The sequence below is a fragment of the Enhydra lutris genome, unplaced genomic scaffold (assembly GCF_002288905.1).
Source record: "Enhydra lutris kenyoni isolate GAN:26980312 unplaced genomic scaffold, ASM228890v2 scaffoldscaffold26, whole genome shotgun sequence".
NCBI lineage: Eukaryota > Metazoa > Chordata > Mammalia > Carnivora > Mustelidae > Enhydra > Enhydra lutris.
In genome coordinates, this window is record NW_019154110.1 from 25,286,590 (window position 1) to 25,295,480 (window position 8,891).

Below are 8,891 nucleotides of genomic sequence, written 5' to 3' on the forward strand. Positions count from 1 at the left end.
AAAACCTGTTCTCTGTTTGGTTTCATTTGACCTGTATTTCTAGCTTTTCCGGGTTAGTCCTCTTGTTCCCTGCATCAAGACTTCCCACTGGACTAATTTTGCTGTCCTGACCACCTTTCCCTCCAACATAATCCCTTGTGCTCTTCTCATCCAGGACAGATGTCCTTAACGCTGAAAGAAGAAACTACGCTTTGGAAATAATTTATGTCAGCTGTCGAGGAATACCAGCCCATTGAGGGAGAACTGCTTCCAGTGTTGTTGGGGAAGGGGACGTGGTGAAGGAGCCACGAAGCAACTCTAGGAGAGGCCATATTCCCGTTATCCAGACGGTAATTCAAATACTCTTGGTACTTGTCTGGTATCTGAAGCTTTCAGAGAGCTCTGCCAACAACAATGAAGAACTCTAGGGGAAATGGGAGTTGGAGTAGAGGTAACCAACTGTGCAGTGAGGGATTGAAAAGTCACCCAACTCCACCCCCAAAGTCGTTTTCTTTGACGATGTCCCTTCTCTGGAATTAGCCTCATCTTTTGTTTTGTGTGATCCTTAATTTTATTAGCCAGGGAGCTACGAGGCGTGAAATCATTTTAAGCAGACACATCCACGTTTCCATATTGCACTGTACACCTCAATCAACTTTCCTCTTCTCCCAGCCTGCTGCCCCACATTCGCCCTGAAGGGGGCACTTTTGTTCAGTCGTTAGTGCCAGAGAAAAGGGAGCCCCAGGAAGGAAACACAACAATTGGTCACGTGTTTTTATGGGGGGGGCGGTTCTCGCGGGGGTTGCTGGGACAGGGAAGGGAGGTCCACGTGGAGTGGGCGGAGTCCGCTGAAAGTTTTGGCGGGGCTGGCAGTGGGAGAGAAATGCCCAAATTTGAGTTGTGATTTTATTAAGCAAAAAAAAAAAGGCAGAGCGGGTGTGTCCTGTCCTCGGAGAGGCCCCTGCGGTGGGGAAAAGAGGAGCAGCACACGAACTTCTTGCTCGCGGAGGCCAGGAACGCAGGGCAGGGTTTCTGCTAGAAAGAGCTCTGAGCTGTATCGGGCGTCGGAGCCGGAAACCTCCGTGGCTCCATACTGGTTCCCCATTCCCCATACTCCCGGAGAAAGGAAAGGTAGCCTCTCTTCCTTGGTCTCATTTCGGGGCCATGTGGGGCTGGGCTAATGCCAGCCACACAACCCCAGTCTTTATTTACCTTTCCAAGAGCCTCAGGAAGCCGCCCAGATGAATCCACTCTCCTTGGGGAGAAGCCAAAACAAGCCTTTTACTACCTCTGCCCCACAGTTAGCAGGAAAACACAGCTTCATACAGTCTTTAACTTGGAAGGGGCCTTAGAGATGATCTTCAATTTTCTTTTTGGTCTAGGAAAACCAAGACCCAGACAGGTAAAGGGGCTTGCTCTTAGCACACCATAGGCACTCCCTTCAACGAACACAGGTCATAGAAGGGGAATTCTCACCATCCTAGCCCTCCTAAATCGTGGAGTAGTGATAATGTTGGCTTTAACTCCATCCATACCCTTAGCTAGAGGGCAAAAGGGAATGGTCATTATCCCATTAAAGATAAAATAGAGGACTATTTAGGCACTTGCTTTATGGGCCCTAAGGTTTTCCTAGGTGCCTTCACAGGCACCAGCTTCACTTTCTCCCTCTAGGTCTTTACTCTTTGATATCCTTACGTGCCTTAGTTCAGAGATTACCACAGTTTAAAAACCTAATGGTTTGGAAGCACAAATTCTCTTCCCTCCTTAGAAGAGCTTCTCTTCCCAGGGCTCAGTTTTCTGGTAGGTTATCTATCTTATCCTGTGGCTTGAAATCAAGAAGATCAGACCTTCATATCCAAAAATTCCAGCCTTTTGGCTTCGGGGGAGAAAAGTATGTTTACTTAGTCTGGAGTAGTGAAATCTTAGACTTTGGATTTCAGAGCTGTAAAATTTCCAGAAAAAAAAAAAAATGTGGGGGACTGATGTAGAATTGCCAGCGTTCTATATTGCCAAGTAAGGACATTAAAAAACTACTACCACCGGGCGCCTGGGTGGCTCAGTGGGTTAAGCCGCTGCCTTCAGCTCAAGTCATGATCCCAAGGTCCTGGGATTGAGTTCCCGCATCGGGCTCTCTGCTCAGCAGGGAGCCTACTTCCCTTCCTCTCTCTCTACCTGCCTCTCTGCCTACTTGTGATCTCTGTCTGTCAAATAAATAAATAAAATCTTAAAAAAAAAAAACTACTACCACCAATTGCTATTTTACTATCACCCTCATTTCCCAAAAGAAAGTAAATTTTAACACACACAAAATAGGGTGCATGTAATCTCAGAATAAATAACTGTTCTAGGGGCGCCTGGGTGGCTCAGTGGGTAAAGCCTGCCTCCAGCTCAGGTCATGGTCTCAAGGTCCTGGGATCGAGCCCCGCATCAGGCTCTCTGCTCAGCAGGGAGCCTGCTTTCCCCTCTCTCTCTGCCTGCCTCTCTGCCTACTTATGGTCTCTGTCTGCCAAATAAATAAAATCTTTTTTAAAAAATAACTGTTCTAAGCGATCCTGTATTGATTTACATGGGTCCTATATAGTGTTCTTTGTTGTTGTTGTAGATTGGTTCTAGTTTGGTCTGTTGGTCTCTAAACCAAAAATTAGTGTCAAATCCAGCCCAATGCCTCTTTTTGTATTTGCCACAAGCTAAGAATAAGCTAGATTTTTAAAAAATTGTTATCTTTTAAAGTAAGCTCTACATCCACGGCGGGGTTTGAACTCATGACCCCGAGATCAAGAGTCACATGCTCTACTAACTGAGCTAGCCAGGTGCCTCTAAGGTAAGAATATTTAAACCGGGGCGCCTGGGTGGCTCAGTGGGTTAAGCCTCTGCCTTCAGCTCAGGTCATGATCTCAGGGTCCTGGGGTCGAGCCCCACATCAGGCTCTCTGCTGAACGGGGAGTCTGCTTCCCTCTCTCTCTCTGCCTGCCTCTCTGCCTACTTGTGATCTCTCTTTCTCTCTGTCAAATAAATAAATAAAATCTTTAAAAAAAAGAATATTTAAATAGTTGAAAAATCTAAAACATATCATGACACATGAAAATTTTGTGAAATTCAAGTTTCAATGTCCCTAAATAAAAATCTTTGGAATGGTGGGACTATGATTGTTGCTTGCAATCTCATGCCAGAGCCTTTGTTTCTGACCACTGAATCTCCCAGTCTTTCCCTCTATAGCTGCACAGCCCTGGCACCTTAGATTAACACTCATCATGGAACACCTGGGTCGCTCAGTCAGTTAGCGTCTGATTCTTGCTCTCAGCTCAGGTCTTGATCTCAGGATCATGAGTTCAAGCCCCAAGTTGGGCTCTATGGCCAGCATGGAGGCTACTTAAAAAACAAAACACTCATCATAAGCCACTTTCATTTATATTTTGTCTTGCACTACAATAGCAGAGTTGAATAGTGCAAGAGATATTACAGCTGTCAAAGCCTAAAATATTTACTGTCTGGCCCTTTAAGAATAGATTGGCCAAGAGGCACCTGGCTAGCCCAGTGTAAGGAGTAAGCAACTCTTGACCTCTCAGGGTTGTGAGTTCAAGTTCCATGTTGTGTGCAGAGATTACTTAAAAAAAAAAAGTCAAGGGGCACTTGGGTGGCACAGTTGGTTTGAGTGTCCAACTCTTCGTGTTGGCTCAGGTCGTGATCTTGCGTGAGATGGAGCCCCATGTTGGGCTCCATGCTCTGCATGGAAGTATGCTTGAGATTCTCTCTCCCTCTCCTTCTGCTCCCTCCCAAAATAAATGAATGATTTTATTTATTTATTTATTTATTTATTTATTTATTTATTTATTTATTTATTTATTTATTTATCACAGAGACAGTGGGAGAGCACAAGCAGGGAGGGCGGCAGGCAGAGGGAGAGGAAGAAGCAGGCTCCCCACTGAGCAGGAAGCCTGATGCAAGGCTCCATCCTAGGACCCTGGGATCATGACCCAGGCGGAAGGCAGATGCTCAACCACTGATCCACCTGTGCCCCAATACACGAATCTTTAAAAAAAGAAGATAAAAATAGGTTGGCAAGCCCTGGAAACTTTTCAAATTTGAGGGGCATTAGAATCACCTGGAGGGCTTGTTAAAACACAGACTGCTGAGACATCTGTGTGGCTCAGTCAGTTAAGCTTCTGCCTTCAGCGCAGCTTGTGATCCTAGGGTCCTGGGATGGAGCCCTGCACTGGACTCCCTGCTCAGCGGGGAGCCTGGTTCTCCCTCTCCCTCTGCCTCTCTCTCTCTCTCTCTCATGAATAAATAAAGTTTTTTTAAAAAAAGGTTTTATTTATTTGACAGAGAGACAGTGAAAGAGGGAACACAAGCAGCAGGGAGTGGGAGAGGGAGAAGCAGCCTTCCTGCTGAGCTGGGAGCCCGATGCAGGGCTTGATCCCAGGACCCCGGGATCATGACCTGAACCAAAGGCAGATGCCCAGTGACTGAGCCACCCAGGAACCCCATAAATAAACTCTTAAAAAAAAAAACAAACACGGGGCACCTGGGTGGCTCAGTGGGTTAAGCCTCTGCCTTCGGCTCAGGTCATGATCTCGGGGTCCTCGGATCGAGCCCCGCATCGGGCTCTCTGCTCCACACCTCTCTCTCTGCCTGCCTCTCTGCCTACTTGTGATCTCTGTCTGTCAAATAAATAAATAAAATCTTTTAAAAAAAAAAAAAGTCCCATCCCAGTGTTTCTGATTCATTAGGTGAAGATTACAAATATTTCAATTAGCTTTCAAAAACAAATCTGGAAAAACAAAAACAAATCTGGTCATTCTAACTTTGCTGGAAATCCTTTGATATTTCACCTTGGCTAATTAAACATTCCTTAGCTGGACCTTCATAATTTGTTCTCAACCCATCTTACCTGCTTTATTCCCTATACTCTGCACTATTCAAGCTAAACTTGTCAATTTCTCTCACTTACTCCAACCTATCCTTTATCCCATGCCTTTGAAATGTTCTCATTTCTGTCTGAAATGTCTTCCTATGGTCTCAACCTTCAAGACACATCTCAGTTGCCACTTCCTCAACTCCTTCCAGAAGATAGTATGTTCTATCTCTGTACTCCAAGACAACTTTATTCTTCCCAGGCTTCACTATCTTTTACACTATATTAATATCAATATAACTATCACTCGTTAACCAAGCTAAAGGTCAAGGGAAGATGCTTTCTTTTAATACATCTACACAGCTCATTTATTCATTCAATGAATATTAAGTGCCGACTTTGTGCAGACTAAGGTTCTGGGTGCTGCAGGTATAGCAGTGAACAAAACATGAAGCTTATATTCTAGTGAAGGAAGACAATAAACAAAGTAAATTATGTTAGAAGGTAATAAGTACTAAGAAGAAAAATAAAGCAGAAAGGGGGAAGAGGGAGTTTGGAGGAGGGTATAAGTTTACATAAGGTGACCAGAGAAGGTCTGATGAAAAGATGACATTCAGGGGTGCCACGTGGCTCAATTGGTTAAGTGTCTGCTTTCTGCTCAGGTCATGAACCCAGGGTCCTGGGATGGAGTCCCACATCGGGCTCTCAGCTCAGCAGGCAGTCTGCTTCTCCCTCTCCTCTTGGCTTGTGCTCGCTGTTGCTCTCTCTGTCTTAATCTCGTAAATAAATAAATAAAAATATTAAAAAAAAATTATATTCAGGAATATCACTAGAGAAGAGGGCATGTGGATATTGCAAAGACGAGTGATCCCAGTGAAGGGAACAGCAAGTGAAAGGACCTGAGCAGACACATACCAGGTGTGTTTGAAGGACAGCAAAGAGGCAAGTGTGACAGGAGAGCAGTGAATAAGGGGGGAGAAGAGTAGCAGTCCAAGTCAGAGAGCAGTATGAGGTGGGGGGGGGCAGATCGTATAGGCCATAATTATGATTTTGTTTTTCCTCCAGGTAAGATAGAAAGGCATGAGAAGGTTTTGAGCAGAAAGAACATGATCTCACGCACATCTTATTGGGATCACTATGGCTGCTATGTTGTGAATACACATAAGTGGGGGAAAGCAAAAGTTGAAACTGAGAGATTAATTATGAGGTTACAGCAATAAAAAAAGTGCAATAGGATTACACCTTCCAGCAAGGTGGAAGTTGTGGAGGTGTGTGAAGGTGTAGGATTCTGGATATATACTTTTAAGGGCAATGGGATTGGAAATTGACTGGATATCGGGTGAGAGAGGAGAGGAAGGCTATTGAAACAGAATTTGGGTGACGGAAGTTCAGGAGCACAATTTTAGGTTTAAGTTTGAAATGCCGATTAGACATCCAAGTGGATATGTCTCCTAGGCAAGTGGATATACAATTTTGGAATTAGGGGATGAATCCAGGAAGAAGATATAAATTTGGGAGGTTTTTTTTTTTTTTGAAGATTTTATTATTTATTTGACTGACAGAGATCACAAGTAGGCAAAGAGGCAGGCAGAAAGAGAGGAAGGGAAGCAGGCTCCCTCCTAAGCAGAGAGCAGATGTGGGGCTCATCCATCCCAGGACCCCGGGATCATAACCTGAGCGGAAGGCAGAGGCTTTAACCCACTGAGCTACCCAGTTGCCCCTATATTTGGGAGTTTGACATCAGTTAAAGATGGTACTGAAAGTCTAAACACTGAAAGAGACCACCATATTCTATGGCCTCCCACCATCCCCAGCACCCCCTTTATTGGTATCACTAACCCCAATACTTTCCTTGCAGATCTTAGGCCATACAAGACGTCTGGTGGAAGAGGGCTGGGGTTCTCTTGGCTTCTAAACACATTCACACTCACTTGTTTAAAATTTCCAGTGCTTCGTGCTTTGGGCCCACAAGGCCAAGACACAGTTTTATTTTTTTTTTATTTTTTTATTTTTTTTAAAGATTTTATTTATTTATTTGACAGAGTGAGATCACAAGTAGGCAGAGAGGCAGGCAAAGAGAGAGAGGGAAGCAGGCTCCCCGCTGAGCAGAGAGCCCGATGTGGGGCCCGATCCCAGGACCCTGAGATCATGACCCGAGCCGAAGGCAGAGGCCCAACCCACTGAGCCACTCAGGCGCCCCCAAGACACAGTTTTAATTAGAGGTTTTCATATTAGGCCAAAGAATGTTAGTCATCTCCATTTTCATATAGACTGAAAAAAAAAATACACCTCAACAGAAAAGAAAAACAATCAATTGAAACTCTTTTAAAAACAAGTTTTTCGGGCGCCTGGGTGGCTCAGTGGGTTAAGCTGCTGCCTTCGGCTCAGGTCATGATCTCAGGGTCCTGGGATCGAGTCCCACATCGGGCTCTCTGCTCAGCAGGGAGCCTGCTTCCCTCCCTCTCTCTCTCTCTGCCTGCCTCTCTGTCTACTTGTGATCTCTCTCTGTCAAATAAACAAATAAAATCTTAAAAAAACAAAAAACAAAAAACAAGTTTTTCCATGGGGTGCCTGGGTGGCTCAGTGGGTTAAGCCTCTGCTTTCAGCTCAGGTCATGACCTCAGGGTCCTGGGAATGAGCCCCGCATCCTGGGATTGAGCCCCACATTGGGCTCTCTGCTCAGCAGGGAGCCTGCTTCCCCCCCTCCTCTCTGCCTGCCTCTCTGCCTACTTGTGATCTATCTCTCTCGTCAAATAAATAAATAATAAAATCTTATAAAAAAAAGCTTTTCCAGGAGGAATTGAGGACTTGTTGGCTGAAGTTGCATGGAAATTGAGACACACACACACACACACACACACACACACACACACACACACAATGAACACTGAGAGATTGAAAGAAGTGCTCCGCATAAGAGAATACCCTAAAGTATTCCTATTCCCAGTAAAAATTAAAATCCCTGGGGAGCCTGGTTGAATACAGCGGAGGCGCAGGTGCCTCTTGATCTCGGGGTCCTGAGTTCAAGCCCCACGGTGGTTGTAGATTATTAATAAATAAACTTTTTAAAAAAAAGTGATAAATATCCCTTCCAAGATTTTCTTTTGGCTTTGACCCTTCATGAACCTCCAGCAGATGCTGGAAGTGACTTAAGAAGGCTGGGGAGATGGCCGTTGGGAAATAACTGTTGGTAGTTGGCAATACTTCATTCCAGGGAGGTTGTGGCAAGAACTCCCTAGGCAGCAGACATCATGGATTTTCCTCCCTCTGGGAACCAGAGGTCCCTCCGTTTCTGGTCTGGATCCTTCAGAGACAAAGAAATTCATTCTCTCCCAGACCAGAGTGGGGCTGGTGGGGAGTGGAGGAGGTGGAGGGGTTAGAATTCTACCCCCAGGAAACACCCACAGGCTCAGACCGGAGCCCGAATCCTGACTCTGGTCCAGGAGGCTTGCGGGGCTGCGGGGGCCGCGGGGCCCCTCCGGCGAGGGCCGGGCGGGCTGCCAAGGTGCCAGGGGAAGGGGCCGGCCAGCGCAGGCCGGGTACGTGGAGCGCTCGGTCCACTGCCCCGAAGGGCGCGTCTGCCTCCTGAAGCCCCCTGCCCTCTTCTACGCTCCATTCTCTCGTTCTCCTTTTTCCCGGCGAGCCTCCGCATTCTTCATCTGCCCGTCGCCGCCCTCGCCCTTTCTTCCCTCCTCCTGACCCTCCCCCGGCTCGCCCCTCCCTCGGCAGCCCACCTTCGCCCCGCTCCTCCGCGGGCTTCTCGGTCCTCGCCCCTCATCCCTGGCCTCCCCTCGCCGGCCCCCAGCCTCCAGGGCCCCCGCGGCCCCCTCCCCGCCCCCCTCCAGGCGCCGGCGGCCCCTTTCACAATAGCGCGGCCCGCCTCCCTCCTCTCAGCTCCCGGTTCGCTCCCGCCTGCTCCCCGCCCGGCGCATGCGCCCTCCGGTCAGCGGCGGCTGCGGCGGTGGCGGCTGCGAGCGGCTCCGTTTTTTTAAAGGGAAACGCTGAGGCGCCGGGGGTGACTGTGGGGGAGGGGGACCCCGAGCCGCGGAGACCCCCA